The sequence below is a fragment of the Zingiber officinale genome, chromosome 7A (genome assembly GCF_018446385.1).
Source record: "Zingiber officinale cultivar Zhangliang chromosome 7A, Zo_v1.1, whole genome shotgun sequence".
Lineage (NCBI taxonomy): Eukaryota > Viridiplantae > Streptophyta > Magnoliopsida > Zingiberales > Zingiberaceae > Zingiber > Zingiber officinale.
In genome coordinates this window covers 97,142,687-97,163,448 of record NC_055998.1, presented here as the reverse complement: position 1 = coordinate 97,163,448, position 20,762 = coordinate 97,142,687, and positions in this window count along the sequence as shown.

Sequence of the window (20,762 nt, the reverse complement as noted above, 5' to 3'; positions counted from 1 at the left end):
AATGATCAATAAGGTATCAAACCTAGGTCCTGAACATGTGAAACATGGTTATATCACTACCCATGAGCATGATAAATCAGGTACAAGATCAATACGAGATGCAATCAAACAACCAATCAAACAGGTAACATGTATTGGGCAGTGATTAACCGAAACAAATATGAAACACAATTAATGCAACATATTATTTTCATTACTAAGCATATCAAAGACAATAAGTCAAAAGTACCCGCCTCCGTAAATAGAAAGGTCCAATCTGACTCCGAGATACTCGTCTCGCGCCAAAATCCTGTATCCAATAGATATTCAGATTTAGCTAATTTTCATTATAAAAAAAATTAGCTAAACTAAATCCTAATCCGATTAGGAAGCTAGAGTATCAATTCCATTTAAATCTAAGTCTATACTTAAATCAATTCTAGTGGCAATTCAGTCTTCAACTTACCACCAGATAACCCCACCATAAATAAACAACTAACCACAATATTCAATTTAATCCTTGATCTACAACTAAACACAATTAATCCACTAAATTCCCAATTCATCTTAATTCAATGATTTCACCTAAATTTGCACCTCTTGTTAACATTAACAAATTCCATAACCAACCTATTCATTTACCTCTTTCTCTCCACTGATCCGAGGTGAGGAACAATATGGAGAAAGAAACCCCAGCGAACAGTGATGGAGTGGCTGAAGTCTAGCAAATCTCCTACCTTCGGACACAAAACTCCCAAATCAACACCACTCTACCAAGATCAAGTTCAAAACCACAGCTAGGTATAATACTTACCTCCAAAATCGCTGCTAGGGTACGGCGTCAGAGCTGGCTAGGGCACAGAGTCGGGAATTAGGGCACGAGAGAACACCAACGTTGCTGGAGTGTGCCTGCTGATCGGCGGCGGCAGTAGCCGTGGCAAGGGGAAAATAACTAGGGCACAAACTACTCCGGTCCAGAGAGAACAGTGGTGTCGGCAGAGAGGTTCGGCCGTCGGCGGCGGTGGCACCGGAATCTCCACAGCGAGGGAAAAAGAGGAAGAGTCGGCACTGTCGAAAATGGCTAAAGCACAGCGAAGGATCGGCTGGGGAAACTCGGTGGCTGGCTCAGAGGAATCGGTCACTCAGCGCAAGAGAGGAACGAGAGGAGCGTCGGCTGCCGGTGCTCGGAAGAGGAGAAGGGCCGGCGCTAGGGCACAAGTGACGGCGGCCGGCGCTGGAGTTTGTCTAGGGCAGAGGCTGTCGACGATGGAGGAGGTGAAATGCTCGGTGACCAGGAGGAAAGGCTCGGCTTCACCGAGAAGAAGAGAAGATAAAGGGAGAAACCGCCATAGCCGGCGGTTAGGGCTCGGAGAGGGCGCAGGCGGCGTCGGGGAGAAAAGGGCTCGGGCTCGCAGGTTTTCGGTGAGGAAGAGAAGAAATAAAGAAATAAGAAGAAAAAGAAACGGAAAAAAGAATTATAAATATAAACAATTCCTCACTTAAATGGGTAGCCCAAAACAGGCTTTCCCGGGGCCCACTTTTATCCCCGTAAACTCGTCCGTACGAACTCTGAAAAATTTCCGAAAAATTTCCAAAAATTCCAGAAAATTCCCTTATTAATATTCGCCTATTTCCGGTATTTTATAGATATCTATTTGTTCCTCAGCTTCTTAACTTCTCGATCTATTATTTGAATAGGTTGACTTTCATAACTGAGATCCTCTTGAACTTGTACCGTCTGTGGCTCAATCACTTGGTTGCATTAGGAACATGCTTCTTCAACATTGAGACATGAAATACATTATGAATAGCTGACATTTCCTGAGGTAGTTCCAGCTCATAAGCTACTTTGCCAACTCTTTTAGTAATCAGGTATGGCCCCACATAACGTGGACTTAACTTTCCTTTCTTTCCAAACCGCATCACTCCTTTCATAGGAGCTACTTTGAGGAATACTAAATCCCCGACCTCAAATTCTAACGGTCTTCGGCGCACATCCGCATAGCTCTTCTAGCAGTTCTAAGTAGTTTCTATTCTCTGGCGAATGTTCTGAATGGCTTTGGTGGTGTCCTCGATAAGGTCTATTTGGAGTCCCATTTCTTTCTTTTCACCACCTTCATACCAACAGATAGGAGATCTACATCTCCTCCCATATAGAGCCTCGTAGGGTGTCATTCTGATAGTAGCTTGATAGCTATTATTGTATGCGAATTCTGCTAAGCATAGGTTTCCTTTGAAATCTAAGGCACAAACCCGTAGCATATCCTCCAAAACTTGGTTCACTCGTTCTTTTTGCCCGTCAATTTGAGGATGAAATGCAGTGCTAAACCATAGTTTAGTATCAAGAACTCTTTGAACACACTCCCAGAAGTGTGAAGTAAAGCGACCATCTCTATCAGAAATTATGGTTTTGGGTACCCCATGCAATCTGATGACCTCTTTAACATACATTTGTGCTAGCTGTTCAATAAAGTAGGATGTTCTGATAGCTAGGAAATGAGCAGACTTGGTCAATCTGTCCACTATTACCTAGATGACATCATAACCATTCATAGTTCTGGGTAATCCTACTATAAAATCCATAAATATATCCTTCCACTTCCACTCTGAGATTTGGATAGGCTGTAGAACTCCGCCTGGTCTCTGATATTCTGCTTTAACCCGTTGACACGTCAGACAGGTATTGACGTATCTAGCAACACCTCTTTTCATTCCAGACCACCAAAAGCGTTCCTTTATATCTTGGTACATCTTGGTGGAACTAGGATGCATTGCATAGGGTGTTCCATGGGCTTCATCTAGAATTTTCTTTCGCAGTTCTTCTTGATTAGGGACACAGAGGTGATTACCGTAATATAATATCCCACAGTCTAATACTCGGAACTCCCCATTTTCTCCTTCCTGTATTTCTTGCTTGATCTTCTGAATATTAGGATCTTCATCTTGCCCTTTCTGTATATCATCAAGCAGGGTTGACACTAGTGTCAATGTGGAGAGCTGCCCAGTAATAATTTCAAGCCCAAAATTACTATTTTTTTCTGTAGAGGATGGGACATAGTAGATATAGACAATAACGTTGCACAAGATTTTCCACTTAGTGCATCTGCCACTTTGTTCACTTTCCCTAGATGGTAGAGGATTTCACAGTCATAGTTTTTGACCAGCTCTATCCATCTCCGCTGTCTCATGTTTAGGTCTTTGTGAGTGAAGAAATACCTAAGTCTCTGGTGATATGTGTAAATCTTGCACTGAGCTCCATATAGGTAATGCCTCCAAATCTTGAGATCGAAGACTACCGCTGCTAACTCAAGGTCATGAGTAGGATAGTTCTTCTCATAATCCTTGAGTTGTCTCGAGGCATAGGCAATGACTTTTCCATTCTACATCAGTACAACCCCGAGCCCCAATTTAGAAGCACCGTTGTAAATATCGAAGCTCTCATTATTCTCTAGAAGAGTCAAGATTGGAGCACTGGTCAGTCTCCTTTTCAGTTCAATGAAACTCTTTTCACAATCCTATGTCCACTCAAATTTTCTGTTCTTTATAGTAAGTACTGTCAATGGGGAAGCGATCCTTGAGAAGTTCTCTACAAATTTCCTGTAGTAGCTTACTAACCCAAGGAAACTCCTGATTTCACTGGCATTCTTAGGTCTATTCCAGTTACTCACAGCTTCTATTTTTGTTGAGTCCACCATAACCCCATCTTTGGAAATAATGTGACTTAAGAAGGACACTTGATCGAGCCAGAACTCACACTTAGAGAACTTTGCATACAACTGGCTCTGCTGAAGAATCTGTAATACTGTCCTCAGATGTTCAGCATGTTCTTCCTGGGTGCTGGAGTATATAAGGATATCATCTATAAAAATGATTACAAACTTGTCAAGTATCCTTTGAACACTCTATTCATTAGATCCATAAACGTAGCAGGAGCGTTCGTCACTCCAAAAGGCATAACTACAAACTCGTAGTGCCCATACCTCATTCGGAACGCCGTCTTCGATGCATCATCCTCTTTCACTTTTACTTGATGATATCCGAACCACAAGTCTATCTTGGAAAAGACCGTGGCTCCTTTAACTGATCAAATAGATCATCAATTATAGGAAGGGGATACCTATTCTTAATTGTTACCTTATTCAGTGCTCGGTAGTCCACACACATTCGCATGAACTCGTCTTTCTTCTTTACGAACAACACCGGAGCTCCCCATGGTGAGTGACTAGGGTGAATAAAACCCTTGTCAAGTAGCTCCTATAGTTGTTCCTGAAGTTCTTTCAATTCTGTCGGAGACATGCGGTAAGGTTCTTTTGAGATTGGATGGGTACCAGGAATGAGTTCAATCTCAAATTCAATTTCTCTATCCGGAACTATACCTGGCAACTCATCCGGAAACACTTCCGAGTAGTCACATACGACTCTAACTTCCTCTAGATTTTGGGCTCTTTCTTGCTGGGTGTTAACCACATGAGCTAGAAACCCAGCACATCCATCGGCTAACATTTTTCGAGCTTTTATGACCGATAAGAACTTCTGGGTTTTCTTCTTTGATTCTCCGATAAACTCAAACTTAGGCTCTGCCTTGGGTTGGAACAAGACTCGTCACTTACGACACTCGATGTAAGCACCATACTTGTTCAGAAAGTCCATCCCAAAAATAACATCATAAGCAGACATGTTCAGCATTATCAGATCACTGTATAGTTCTCTGTTTGAAATTTTGACTGGTACCGCACGTAGCCAGTGCGTAGATGTCATTATCTCTCCCGAGGGTAGCGTTGTCAAGAATTATCCATGTAGGACCTCTGGGGGTATACCTATTCTTTCAGCAAATGCTATGGAGACAAACGAATGGGTTGCCCCAGTATCAAATAACACAGTTGCATATTGACTAAAAATGTATATCTGACCTGTGACAACAGTGGAGGCATTTGCTACCTCCTCTCTGGTAAGAGAGAAAACTCGAGCATTTGTAGAACTTGGTGAGCTTCCAGTCTGCCTTGGCTAATATAAGGACCCTCCAACGCAACCTGCATCTGGTGTAGCTGTGTCTATTTGCCTCCATATTGTACAAGTTGTGCAGAAGGTAGGTTGATCCTGGTCGGGCAATTCTTGGCCATATGCTCCTCTTGACCACACGTATAACAACCACTCGTGCCCTTGCGACAGATTCCAGGATGCATCTTACCGCACATGGAACACGTAGCATACTTAGGCTGCTTGCTTACGGATCCTCCCTTTTTATTACCCCATTGCTTTCTTTGGAGCTCCCCTTCCAAGTTGAGCCATGGCTTTGAGGTTTCTGAGTGCCAGAACTCTCTTGACCTTTATTCTCAATCAGTACTGGCTTCTGCTGCTTGATACTATTCAGGTAATGCTCCGTGATCAGAGCACTACTAATCAACTCTTCTACAGTCTGCGGTCTATTAATTCCACCAGCTACATTTAGGGCTATCTCCGACCTCAGCATTTTGAGCATTAGCCTTATCCTTTCTCGTTCAGTGCTGACTAGCTCGGGACATAGGCGAGCTAGTCTATTGAATTTCTTCACGGCTTCGTCCACAAAAAAATCTCCTTGACGAAATTCCATGAACTCGTCATAATGTTTATTCGTGACTCACATATGGAAAAACTCTTCGAAGAACTCAGTCTTGAAGTCAGACCAGGTCATTTGATCCACTTTTTGTTTTGCCTTAACCCGTTCCCACCACATTCTTGCATCACCAGTAAAGCAGAAGGACGCACACTTAATCTTTTCTACCTCCGGCCAATCCAGTAGCTCCATTATACTCTCCAGGGTTTTGAACCATGCCTGAGCATCCCATGGCTCATTGGTGCCAGAGAAATTCTATGGTTTCAGTTTCTGCCACTGGATGAGGTATGCTTCTTACCTCGCTACCTTTGCTGGGACTATAGGTGTGACTGCTGGAACTTCTGCCGTGATAGGTGCCACCATATTGGCTTCTGGTGGGACTACAGGAGGAGCTTGCTGGTTAGCAGTCAGGGCGGCAATAACCTGCTGCTGCTTCGCCAATTGTCTCTGCAGCTGAACTACTACTTCTAAAAGGTTGGGCTATGGTGCAGACTCATTTTCCACTGGTTGAGATTCATTAACTCTCGGCTGTCTAGCCGGTCGTCCTTTAGTCATTCTACATATCATAAACCAAACCAGTGAGACATACGTCAACCCATCCTCATTCCTACTTGCTATCATCACTACTTTTATATATAAGCATGCTAAATCTTAACAAGAATTTCTTACTAATCATAACAGAAATAAAATGCATAAAAGTCGTGAGAAGGTACTTTCTTACTTGGAAGTTGCAGGATCAATACTTGATGTGTGTGACGGAAGGATGGAACTTACTCTGATACTAAACTGTAACACCCGCACTACTTCTTTTACTCAGACCTAAGTCACGGAAGTTACACTTTTCATACCTTCTAAAGACTTCATTATATGCACACTGCTCGGTTCAAAGATCTACTCTGAACTTGTTTCGACTATTGAGTCATGGTTTGGAGCGATGCAGAGCTGAGATGAAGTCTAGAGCTGCTAGAGGGTCTGGGCTGTGTGACCTTGACCGACCGTGTAGCCTCACCTGAGAAGGAGCTAGTCGTGGCAGTGTGGTGATAACCAGTCATGTGACCTTACAGGACTCGAGTCTGGGCACGGCCATGTGTGCCACATGGCCGTGTAAGGCCTTCCTTGCTAGTGCAGGACACGACCATGTAAAGGACACATGGTTGTGTTGTTAGGATGTATACTAAAAGCCTAGCTTTTGGTATAAACATTTATCTAGATATAAGAATCACATTGGTCAAATGTCTACATTTATGATAAATGTAGTTGTTCAATTAAGTTATATTATAGATAACATGGTGTGTGGTGTCACACATAGAAGATCATGTTATCGGTTCTTTATAAATTATAAATAGTTGCTCACAACTAAGATGGAAAGGAACAAACCATTAGAATAGTCGTAGTATAATTAGGTATTAGTTTATCTTGACTAATAAATTACACTAGTACACTCTAAGTGTATTGAGTAGGACCATTTTAGGTAAGTTCTATTTATACTGACTTGATAAAAGAACTAGACCTTAGTTATTATGGAAGTGTGTGCTCTTAATCCTAATATAATAACAAGCACATATATTTGATATTTATTTCTTTAATTTATCAATGGGTGAGATTTAGTTCGATAAATCAATATGCCCGATAAGTTGGGAAATGATATCACTTATAGTGTGTGTTGTTGATTATAGAAGGAAACTGTGTCCTAGAAATCTAGGTTGATAATGTCCCCAAGAGGAGCTCATAAGGATTGTCATGTTAAACCTTGCAGGTGGACTTAGTCCGACATGATGATAAGGTTGAGTGGTACTACTCTTGGACTAAGATATTAATTAAGCGAGTTGTCAGTAACTCAATTAATTAGTGGGCATTCGACATCTTAAACACAGGGAGATTAACACACTCATAATAAGAAGGAGCCCAAAATGTAATTTGGGATTGGTGCGGTAGTTTAATAATAATTCTTTAGTGGTATGAATTATTATTGATGAAGTTAAGTTGTGTGTTCGGGGCGAACATGGGAAGCTTAATTTTATCGGGAGACCAAAACCAATTCCTCCTCTCGGTCCCTATCGTAGCCTCTTGTATATAGAGATTTATACTCACCACATACCCACCTTCTTACCCAACCTATAGGGGCCGGCCAAGCCAAGCTTGAAGCTCAAGCTTAGGGCCGGCCAAGACCCAAAGGTTGAGCCAATTTAATTGGCCGGCCATAGCTTGGAGCCCAAGCTTGATTGGCCGACCATATTAAAAGGGAATTTATTTTTAATTAAAATTATTTCTTATGTGGATATCATGGTTTTAAAAGAGAGTTTTAAATTTAAATCTTTCCTTTTATAGCTTTCTACAAAAGATTAAGGAAAGTTTTGAAATCTTTCCTTATTTGTAGATTGAAAGGAAATTTTAATTTTGAGAAAACTTTCCTTTTTAACCATGTTCATGATTTAAAAGAAAGTTTAAAAATTAAATATTCTCTTTTATTAATTTCTACAAAAGATTAAGAAAAGATTTGATATCTTTCCATATTTGTAGATTGAAAGGAGATTTTAATTTTTAGAGATAACTTTCATTTTTGGAAATTATCCACATGTTTAAAAGAAAGTTTTTAATTTATAAAATTTCCTTTTTACTAACAATCATGAAGGGATAAAATTTATTGGAGAAATTTTTATAAATTTCTGGAAACAAATTAGGAAGTTTTAATTCTTGTGTGATTTAAACTTTCCTTGTTTTGGAATTAGAAGTGGCCGACCAAGATGTTTATGAGGAGGAAATTATTTTTTAATTAAATTTTTTTTTCCCTTTTCATGGAAAAAGAATTAAGGAAGTTTTTATTAAAATTTCCTTATTTGCCAAGACCAAGGAATATAAAAGAGGGGGTAGAGGTGCCTTCTGTTAGGACCAAAAGTAGCTAGAGGGGGGGGGGGGTGAATAGTTCGTCGCGTTCGCTCGGTGCTCGACGTTGCTTGGCGTTGCTTGTTTGTTCAAAGATGTGCAGCGGAAATACAAAGAAACAATCACACAACGCTAACACAGTTGGTTTACTTGGTATCCACCTCACAAGAGGTGACTAATCCAAGGATCCACACCAACACACACACCCTCCACTAATAAAACTCTCCTTTATGGTAACTACCAAGGGCGAAGAAGCCCTACAAGACTCAATACAAGAAGAGAGGGAAAGGATACAAGAAATACAAGCTTACAAGCTTACAATGAGTATAAACCCTAACCCTAGCTTCTCTTCTTAGCTTTGATCCGCCTCTTGACTTGGAGAACTTCCAAGATCCTTCAAGAACTGGCGATCTGAGCTTTGTGAGTGCTGTGGAGGAGCTGGTGAGAGATCTGGAGTGAATCGGTGAAGAGATGCCGAAGGAATCGTGCGCCTACGGCCTTTATCGACGCCAACGGTCGGATCCCGATCGATTCGAATGTTCCCAATCGATCGGGGAGGCTTTGGATCGATCCACGGATCGATCCACTGTGCTCGGAAAAATGCCGGATCGATCCACGGATCGATCCAGCGCTTATCGAGCGAAGCAGCAGCGTCCCAATCGATCCACTGATCGATCCAGAGGCTTTCTGTTCGCTGGGAAAGGCCTGGATCGATCCACTGATCGATCCAGCTCCTGGATCGATCCACTGATCGATCTAGTACTTGGTTTTTGCCCAAAACCAAGTTCCAAGCCTACCCAACCAACATCCGGTCAACCTTGACCTGTTGGTACATCATGCCTAGCATCTGGTCACTCCTTTGACCTGCAAGGACTTCCCACCAAGTGTCTGGTCAATCCCTTTGACCCACTTTGACTTTTCTATTCATGCCAAGTATCTGGTCACTCCCTTGACCTACTTGGACTTTTCTATTCATGCCAAGTATCTGGTCAATCCTTTGACCTACTTGGACTTCCCACCACCAGATGTCCGATCATCCTTGATCCATCTGGATTTTTCCTTGCCTGGCTTCACTCACCAGGACTTTCACCTAGCTTCACTCACTAGGGTTTTCCATCTGCCTAGCTTCACTCACTAGGGCTTTCACCTGGCTTCACTCACCAGGACTTTCACCTAGCTTCACTCACTAGGATTTTCCTTCTGTCTAGCTTCACTCACTAGGACTTTCCTTCTGCTTGGCTTCACTCACCAGGACTTCCATTCTACCTAATATCCCAGTTAGGACTTCCCAGTCAAGTATCCGGTCAACCTTGACCTACTTGATTCTTCTTCAATCAATTTCTTATTGTCAAACATCTAAACTCAAACCAAGACTCAGCTTGGTCAACCAGGTCAACCTTGACCTGAGGGATGTTGCACCAACAATCTCCCCCTTTTTGATGTTTGACAATACCACAATAACACTTACAATACCACATGTAAGTTAGGCTAATCCTATAGCCTCAATCTTCATGCCACTAGGTAATGAACACATAAATTAAGCTTTTCATTCTCCCCCTAAGAGGGCACACTCCCTCTAGGTAATGAAAGCCTAACTTACACCCATTCACAGGTCCTTTCATTCTCCCCCTATTGGCACACATCAACCCATCTTTGGGCACACATCAACCCATGCCCCAATTTTGGGTACACATCAACAAATCCATTTGTTGACGACTCTCCCCCTGAAGAGTTGCTCATCGTTGTTCACAACATCACTCGTCGTGATCAACACGATAATGAAGGTCCCATACCCTTCTTTTATCCTGAACTTCTCCCTCAATGTAGACAAATACCCAACCTTGAGCATTCTCTAACCACTTGAGTTCCCACTTGAAATAATGAGGATATCCACTCCCCATTACAAGTTCAAAAACTCATACATGAGCATTTTCTTTACAGAAGGTTAACCACCTTCCAAGGTTCATGAAAAATAATTTTTCATGTCTTTAAAGAGTCCCTCCCCCTAAAGACATGGTGGTAACTTCTGTCATTGCACCAACAATGACTTGGAATCCCTAAACCTTTAGGAAACCCAAATTTAGAAGTTTTGAGGTTCAACTACTCAAAATTTGAAACAAACCTCAACCTAAACTTCAATGAAGCCTTCCTTAACCAATCCATCCTTGTTTTCACATGAAAACACCCTTTGTATGTATACAAATGTATTTTAAGGGTTTGGAATGGTTACCCAGACTCAAAGAGGTTCAAAGATGCTGAAATCAGGCCTTCCCAGCCAAAATCAGCAACTTGGATCGATTGGAGTTGGGTTCCAATCGATTGAACCTTTCTGAATCGATCCACGGATCGATTCAGACTACCTGGATCGATCGGCTGATCGATCCAGCGAGCTTCTGCTCGCGGGAGACTTGCCTTCTGAATCGATCCACGGATCGATTCAGGCACTCCAATCGATCCATGGATCGATCGGAGATCTGATAGTTGCTGAAATTCCATTTCAGTCAACTTCAGAAACCCCTAGAAAATTCTATAAAAATCCAAAAATCATGAAATTTCGTGTAGACATTATTTAGGGCATACTTAATCATGGAAAAATAGTTTTATATGAAAATACATCATATTTTTCAAAGATTGACACAAGCTTGAAAACTTGCTAAAACTTTAGCGTTTTCTTCAAGTTTGTGTCTAACTATTCAATGGTGATTACTATCAAAAGATAGCCTTCACCATGGTTTTCCAAAAGCAATTTTTTTTTTAAAACATTTTAAAAAACCAATATCCCATCATGTTCCTTGGGCATAATGCACATGACTTGTACATTAGCTTTCCCAATGATGGGAAAACACATACCTATGTGTTTTGATGAACCTAAAAACTCAAAAGAATACACTGAATCAACATCTTGAGCTTTGTTCATCATCCTAACATCTCACTTGTATCTAATGTGCACTAAAACACATACAAGTCACCTTATAGTCTTTGTGAGATGTAAATTTTGGTTTTGCCCTAATCTAGGGATCATGCATATCTATCTAGGCATTTTAAAGATATTAGACATCCACCTAGGATGTCACTTGTTAATAAGTGTTGTTAAATGCCATTTGTCTTTAATTACAAGGAATTAAACTAATGCATGATAATGTTATGGCATACATCAAAATAAAATAACTTTCAAAAGAAAGATTCCTATTACTACATGATGTATGAATGTCATGACATGGTATTTTTGAATTTTGCATAATAAAACATGAATGCAAAAATAGACATGATGTCATGGCATATGATGGGCAAACAATCATGGCAAGATTTAGCATAACTAAAATATACCTAGATTAACTATCTAAGTATCCTTAAAATCTTAGCTAAACTTACAACTTAAACCTAGATTGCCCTAAAGTGCTTCATGAAAATGCCAAAGCCTAAATTGGCCAGTCGAAATTAAGCATATCCTCAAATGTTGGCATATTTCATTTTTCACAAGAGTAGCACTTTTAAATTAAGGCCCGGATTGCCTTAAATTTCCTAAGAACATACCAAAATCTCAACTTGGTAGTTCTTATGAATTTCCCAATATGTGCCATTTAAGATTAAAATCAATTCTTCCACCATTAGGCACATTTTACTCTTTCAAGGAGTAAATAATAATTCTATTTCATTTTCAAAGGTTAACAAAACCTTGAAAATGCTCCTTGAGTGTCAATTTCCTCAAAGTTGGGTTAACTACCCTTCTAATTGGAGTTGACACTCTCTAACCCATTTATGGGGTAGAGAAAATGCTCCTAGGAACCCAACACCTATTGGTGCTCCTTGGATGCTCTAGGTACTCACTAGGGATAACTTCCCTAGATACCTTCCTAGTGACCTTGTTGGGCTTCTTAGAAGCCTTGGTCATATTTTCTAGGTCAACTCTAGGGATAGCCTCCCTTGTGACCTTGTTAGTGACTTTCTTAGACTTCTTAGAAATCTTAGTCACTTTGGTTGCAAAAATACTTCTAGGGATATCTTCCCTTGTATCTTTGACTTGACCTCTAGACTTAGGGTTTGTTCCATAGCTATATGGAACCCTATGATAACTCGGCACATCCTTTTTAGCTTTGGGTTTGTATCCCAAACCTCTATTGCCATTGGATGACTTTTGTACCCCTAAACCTAGGCTATGCTCATTTTGCCCTAATAGGATATTTTCCATCCTTTTTAGGGTCTTTTCCATTTTATCAAGTCTTGACCTTAAGACTTGATTTTCTCTCACTAAGTCCTTAGTATTTGATTTTTCATTTGATCCATGAGCATTTTTGTTCTTGGGCATGTATCTATTATCCTTAGTGTTCTCGCCCAAGTGTCTATCTACCTTCCTAACCTTAGGTTGGGTAGTTTTGGCATGTAGGGCCACATGCTTTTCCTTAAAGCCCTCATGCTTTCTATTCTTATGGTAAATTGCATTAAAATGATAAAAATTAGAACTATCATGCTTTTTACCATAATTTAAAGGGGTAGGCTCAATGAAAGTTACCTTTCTTTTTACCTTGGAGGCTCCCCCTTGACTAATGCCTCCTTGAGCCTTGACCATCTTCTTCCCCTTGAGGCATTGACTTCGATAATGCCCTTTTTGTTGACACAAGAAGCACACAATGTGCTCTTTGCTCTTCTTTGTCCCGGGGGTGGTCTCCTTGGGCTTCACCTTGCCCTTTTGTGCCACTTGGCCCTTCTTCTTGGCCAATTTAGGGCACTTGCTCTTGTAGTGCCCATGTTCCCTACACTCAAAGCATATAATATGATTTTTATTATTAATTGAAATATTTATACCTTTGCTTGTAGGGGTGGCATCTTTTCCTTAGGATCCGGAGGTAGAAGCTTCCTCTTGATCGGACCTTGATTCTCCTCCATTTGATTTTTCTTGACTTGTGGAGGTAGAATCTTCTTCCTTCTCTTCGTCTCTTGACCCGGATGTAGAAGCTTCTCCTTCTTCTTGATCCGGCGTCACCAAGGATTGCTCCCCCTCAATCCTAGAAGTGGAGGCTTCATCATCTTGAATATGAAACAAGGAGTATGCTCCCTCCTTGTTCCCTTTGTTGCACTCCCTTGAGGATGAAGCTTCTTGGATTTCCTCTTCTTCAGAGATTGAGCATCTCTCAACCTCGGAGTCCTCCTCTTGGTCTTGCTCCAAAGAGTCACCCTCTCTGGATACTTCTTGCTCTTGTACAGTGGAGGGGATCTCTTCAGGAAGCTTGGCCAATTTGCTCCATAATCCCTTTGCATCTTCAAATTCTCCAATTTTGCAAAGGATGGTGCTTGGCAATAAATTGACCAAAAGCTTGGTCACTTTGTCATTGGCCTCGCACCTTTCGACTTGCTCTTGGCTCCACTTGCTCCTCTTGAGAACTTTGCCCTTTGAATTTCTTGGAGCCTTGAAGCCTTCCATTAGAGAAAACCATTGCTCTATCTCCATCATAAGAAAATTTTCGATTCTTGATTTCCAAGAATCGAAGCTTGTGGATGTGTACGGTGGAGCCACCCTTGTGTCAAATCCAAGTCCATCTTGGAATTGCATCTTGAAGTTGAGCTTGATAAAGTCTTGAACTTGAAGAATTTGCTCCAACTTCTTCACCCTCTAGATTTTCTTGTTATGCTTGACCCTTCCGGCGATGATTCCGGTGAAGAGCGGCCTCGCTCTGATACCACTTGTTAGGACCAAAAGTAGCTAGAGGGGGGGGGGGGGGGGAATAGCTCGTCGCGTTCGCTCGGTGCTCGACGTTGCTTGGCGTTGCTTGTTTCTTCAAAGATGTGCAGCGGAAATACAAAGAATGCCGAAGGAATTAAGGAAGTTTTTATTAAAATTTCCTTATTTGCCAAGACCAAGGAATATAAAAGAGGGGGTAGAGGAGCCTTCATGGCTAACAACTCTATTCTATTCTTCCTCTCTTTTCCTCCTTGGTGGCCGGCCCTAGCTTCTCCCTCTTCTCTTCTTCTTGTGGCCGGCGGCAACCCCTCTTGGAGCTCTTGATGGTGGCCGGTTCTAGCTAGGAGAAGAAGGAGAGAAAGGAGGTTTTGTTTCATGCATCCCTTGGAGCTTGGTGGTGGTGGCCGGAACTCTACTTCTCTTGGAGAATTGTGGTGGCCGAAACCTAGAAGGAAGAAGAAGGTGCGTGGTGGTTCTCATCCCGGAAGATCGTTGCCCACACAACGTCCGAGGTTAGAAGAGGAATACGATAGAAGATCAAGAGGTTATTTGCTTACAAAGAAAGGTATAACTAGTAATTGTTTTTCGCATCATACTAGTTTTCTTTGTATAGTTATTTTTAGAAATACCAAACACAAGAGGCATATGATTCTAGAGTTTTCAGATTTGTTTCGAATTTGTGTTTCTTTTGTTTTATTTTTTGAATTTGTGATTTGATTGCTCTTTTTGGTTAAACCTAGAGTTATTTAAGGAAATTAAATATTAGCTTTCCTTAAAAGGCTTTGTCTAGGTGGTGGTGGTTGCTCCTATATTCAAGAAGGTCATGTGCCTCGCCATGCAGTCCTGGAAGTCAATTTTAGAAATTAATATTTAATGAAATTAATAACATAAGTGGATTTGAATCAATAGTGTTAAGTTCCACTTGCGATTCAAATCTAAATCATTAAGAACTGATAAGTTAAATTTGGAATAAATGATGTTAAGTTCCATCTGCGATTCCTAATTTAACTTCTAAAAGAACACAATAGGTTATTTAAGGAAAGGTTCGACACTTGTACAAAAAAATTTTGTACAGTGGAACCGGTAAGTTTTCCTAGGACTAACCAACACGTGTCACCTTTGAAGCAAGACCCATCACATGGTCGTGTGTGTCACATGACCGTGTGACATTTCCAGAAGCTAAGCCTTGCATGGTCATGTGTAGCACACGACCGTGTAACCCCTTCCAGAGACTAGGTTGGGCACGAACATGTATACCACACGGCCGTGTAGGTCCTCCAGAGAGGGAACATGGCACGACCATGTAAATTTACACGGCCGTGTTAATTTGGTCGAGAAGAGAAAGTTTCGGGTCGTGTGACTCCACACGGCCGTGTAGGGATCACACACCCCACTCTGGCACGGCCGTGTGAAACCACACAGTCGTGTCACCTTGGCTGAGAGCAGGAGGTGCACGACCGTGTGAATTCACATGACCGTGCCACCTTAGCCGAAAGGGAGAGGATTGTGGCCGTGTGAATCCACACGGTCGTGTCACGGGCCGTGTGGGGGTCACACCCAGCCCTACAAAAGGAGTTGTTCTCCCCTTTGTACTCCACCTTAGACTACCTTTCTATCCCTTTACTTGAGAAAGAGTCTTTGCCACACTAATTGCTAGAAAACTATAAATTCATCATAGGCAACTCTTAACAGTATTTCATGCATAACCACAAAGTAGGAAATTACACTACACTCAGTTTTAACACATTACCTGCACTAGTAAGTTCCAGGATCCTTTCCACGGTTCTGTCACTCACACACCCACCAAGCACAGCTCCTGCTGCCCCCTCTTACTCGTGCTTTCTTTTACCTTTATCTGTAGTATAAGGAAATACAAATCTATAAGCAATTGCTTAGTAAGTTGTAACGCCCAAAAATTCTCAAACTTGCATTATAAATATTCTATGATTTTTCTGGAATTTTTAGATTTTTTTCCGGAATTTTCCGAGTAGCGGAAGTAGCAAAAATAATTAGAAGAATAAAAAGGCTTCAGCGGGAATCGAACCCGGGACCTCTCGGGTCCGCTAAACCTTTAGTTAGCCTTAGTAACCGGTGAACCCAGCAGGGCCGTGCTGAAAGAATGAGGAACCAATTATATTTATATTGGAGTTGGGTTCAATAATCCACTTAATATAAATAGGAAACTTAAAGAGGGTTTGGTTTATTTTATTTTGGTTCGGCACATCCTTCTCCACCGAAACCCTCTCACGCCACCTCTCCCGTTTCCTCCTCCTTCTTTCGGCGCAACACCAAGGAAGACCTAAGGTTCTTTCTCTAGGGCCCCAAGGACACTTTCCGGCGATGATTTCGATATGAGGGCGCACTCCTTCGCGAGAGGAACGCATAGACGCGAGAAGTCTCTCGAAAGGGGCATCCCCACCGGAATTTCTAGCGATTAGATTTGTAAGAAATTTAGCGCACAAGGTAAGAAACCCCTCACCTGTAGTATAATAGCTACCGTTTGATTTTTTGTGCATTAGTTTAGTTATATGCGTATGTTTTCGACACATAAGGTGTACTTAACCCTCCTCGCAGGTTTAGGGATTTAGTGAGTACCTTTAGATGGGCTGGACACGTCTTTTCTCCTTCAGTTGGAGGTTTAGATGCTGTCGGGTGCCTAAAGGTAGTCTTCCTAATAGAGAAGGGAGTTAAATCACACTAGGTGTTCGATTAAATAACCAGCTTAGAGAAAGAATGCAACTTAGGCATTGTTATTAGCACAGTTGAATGCATTAGAAACATCTAAATTAGTAAATCGGTTTATTCTATCTTATATGGGACTACGGTCCAATGGGTGGGCTCCCACAGTCGCCTCTAGGTTCAGACAACCTAGCTCTAGGTTCAGATAACCTAGAAACAGCAATTTAGAACAGTTTAGCTATACTCAGTATTTTACTTTTCAGTTGGCACTGTACTGGATTAGATATCCATTGGGCTGGGCTCCCATAGTCGGTCCCTAGGTTTAGATAACCTAGTAGCTCTACTAAATTCGGGATTTGCAACCCCGGGTCTAGTTAGAGATGCACGCATAGCACGTACAGTTGCCGAGCCCATCAGCAGCATGTTTAGTATTTTCACTTATTATATGTATATGGTTTTCAACCTTTCATAAAGTAGTTCGTGAATTCAGTACAGTTCTAGCAGTAGCTCAGTTCTTAGTATCAGCTTAGTTTTTCCCTGTAAATATGCATGATGACTTTATGCTCAGCTTTAGATATGCCATGATTGTATGCTTCTATCCCATGCCATGCTTAGTTATTCAGTATATCCAGCATATGTTTTAAACAGCATGATTTGAAATCATATTTGCATCGTTGCATATTTTTGTGAGGTAGATGGTTTCTTACTAAGCTTTTTAGCTTATATATACTACTTTTCTTATACTGCAGATAAAGGTAAAGGAAAAGTGGACCAGTAGCGGAGGCTGGAGGTCAATGCAGATCAAGATGTGTGTGGCAGGAACTGGAATAAAAGATTCTAAGGGATTTTAGCAAGTTTTACTTAAGCATCAGAACTTTACAGTATTTTGTTATTTGCACTCTAGTTGTTAATCACTATGAATTAGTTAGCTATGCACTCTATTATGCTTAGAACCCTTCGCTTATGACGTGAGAATGTTAGTTTCCATTGTTAGAGTGTTTCCTAGCCTTGTTAGAATTGTTGTGTGAGGTTTTGTACGCAAAGTCTGAAATCGAGTCCGGACAAAATCGAACTCGATCGGTCTCGGGCCGATCGAGCACAAGCGATGCTGGATCGATCGGTAGGCCGATCCGGATAGATCTGATATCTCATGTATCCTCACGGATCGATCGGTGGCCGATCCAAAGACGATCGATAGCGTTCAAGAGAGCTTGGTGCTGGATCGGTCGATCGGCCGATCCGGATATCTGGATCGGTCTAACCGACCGATCCGGCCACACTGGATCGGTCGCCACCGATCCGATTGGGAAACATTGCGAGCTCCGATCGATCTGTGGATCGATCGGCAGGTCTGTGGGTAGTTGGGAAGTTTAGTCCTAGTCCCTAGTTCAGTTGGGATGTCCAGTTTCCCTCCTTAGCATGTGTACACCAGCAAAGAACCAGCAAAGAAGGTCTTTAGCCTTTCTTACCAGTTGTATCCGTCCTTAGTAGAGTAAAATTTTTAATTAGCCCAGCTTTCCGCACAGTATAGTTTAGCATTATTGTGACGATCGGCCTTACAGCCAGTGCCCAGAAGGCGGGTCGTTACAGAGTGGTATCAGAGCAGTGTTCCATACTTCCTACACACACATCAGCATTGTACCTGCAGCTTCCAAGTAAGAATACCTCTACTTAATTTATGCTCCTTGTTTTGTTATTCCAGTTCATGTTTATATGCCTATTGCTTGTTAGTATGTGATAGTTTTTGAACATGATATCAGTAGTTATATAACTGTGATTACATTAGTTATGTTATGTTCTCTATGTCCTTAGAAATGGCACGAAGACGCCCAGCTAGAAGGGCACTAGCTACTGAACCCCAGCAAGAGGCAGGCAGTTCAGTGCCTCCTCCAGACCTTATAGCATTAGTGGCTCAGTTACAGCAGCAGCTAGCTGAACAGCAACAGGAGATAGCCACCTTAAAGGCTAATCAGTAGAGTACCCCCACAGTCACCCCGGAACCGAATCTGACGACTCCAGAAGTCTTAGAGGTTCCACCAGCTCAGCCTACAGCGCCAACGCCAGCACCAGTACCAGCACCAGCAGTTCCAGCAGCTGAGCCAAGAAAGGAAGCCTATCTGATCCAGTGGCAGCGAGTCAAGCCAGAGAACTTCTCAGGCACTAGTGAACCATGGGATGCACAAGCCTGGTTCAAAACACTGGAGAGCACGATGGAGCTTCTGGACTGGCCAGAACATGAGAAGGTGAAGTGTGCCTCCTTCTGCCTGACAGGAGATGCACGCATGTGGTGGGAAAGAATCAGAACGAAACGCCCAGTAAACCAGATGTTATGGGCCGACTTCGAGAAGGAGTTCTTCGAGGAGTTCTTTCATATACGGGTTACAAACCGCCACTACGACGAGTTCACTGAGTTTCGTCAGGGCAACCTTTCAGTTGAGGAAGCCGTGAAGAAATTCAACAGGTTGGCTCGTCTATGCCCAGAGCTAGTCAGCACAGAGAAGGAACGAATCCGGTTGATGCTCAAGATGCTGAGGCCAGAGATAGCAGTGAACGTGGCTGGTGGCATACATAGGCCACAAACCACAGAGGAGTTAGTGAGCAGTGCCTTGACCACAGAGCATTACCAGAACAGCATAAAGCAGCAGAAGCAGGTCTCCTCAGAGTCCAAAGGCCAAGGAAACTCTCACACTCAAAAACAGCAAGGCCACAGCTCTAACTGGAAAGGGAACTCCAACAGCAAGCGCAAATCAGGAAGTGACCCAAAAGGAGGGCCATCTAGCAAGCGACCCAGTTATCCAAAGTGTGCTACTTGTGGGAAATTCCACCCAGGGGTTTGTCGCAAGGGCACACGAGGATGCTTTGAATGTGGACAAGAAGGGCACATGGCCAAGCAGTGCCCGAACAAGACCGGTCTTCCTCAGCCACAGCAGATTCAGTATGCAGGCCAGCCAGCTCAGTTATATTAGATGCAGGCCGCTCTAGAAGGTCCACTTATCAGCCAGGGCAGATTAGAAGCCCCTCCAACTATGGCGAATGCGAGGATCTACTCACTCACCAGAGAGGACGTAGCCAATGCCTCGACAGTTGTCACAGGTCAGATTAGCATTTTTCAGTATAGTGCTACTGTTCTATTTGATACTGGGGCAACCCATTCATATATAGCCAGGGTGTTCTCCGAAAAATTAGAAATACCCTCAGAGGTACTCAGTGGTCAGTTTTTGACGGCACTACCTTCAGGAGAGATCATGGCATCCACGCACTGGCTCAGAGCAGTGCCGGTCATTATAGCAGACAGGGAACTCTTTTGTGATCTGATCCTGCTGGAAATGACTGACTACGACGTCATCCTTGGAATGGACTTCCTGATCAGATACGGTGCTTCCATAGAGTGCCGTAAACAGAAAGTCGTATTCCAACCCGAAGCAGAAACACAGTTCGAGTACATCGGAGAACCAAAGAGAAAAGCCAGAAAATTTCTCTCAGCTATGAAGGCACAGAAGTTGATGGATTCGGGATGTACGGGGTACTTAGCACATGTAGTCAATACCAGCCAGGACAAGGACCAACAGCTAGCAGGGGTCTGAGTTGTATGTGACTACCAGGAGTTACCAGGCCTAGCACCAGTCAGGGAGATTGAATTTGAGATAGAGCTCTTCCCCGGCACCAATCCTATTTCCAAAGCGCCATATCGCATGGCTCCAGCAGAACTGAAGGAACTTCAGGAGCAACTACAGGAGCTGCTTGACAAGGGCTTCATACGCCCTAGTCACTCACCATGGGGAGCGCCTGTACTGTTCGTGAAGAAGAAGGATGGAAGCATGCGGCTATGCATAGACTACAGAGCACTGAATCAGGTCACGATCAAGAACAGGTATCCTCTTCCCAGAATAGATGACCTGTTCGACCAGTTAAAGGGAGCAGCAGTGTTCTCTAAGATTGACCTCAGATCAG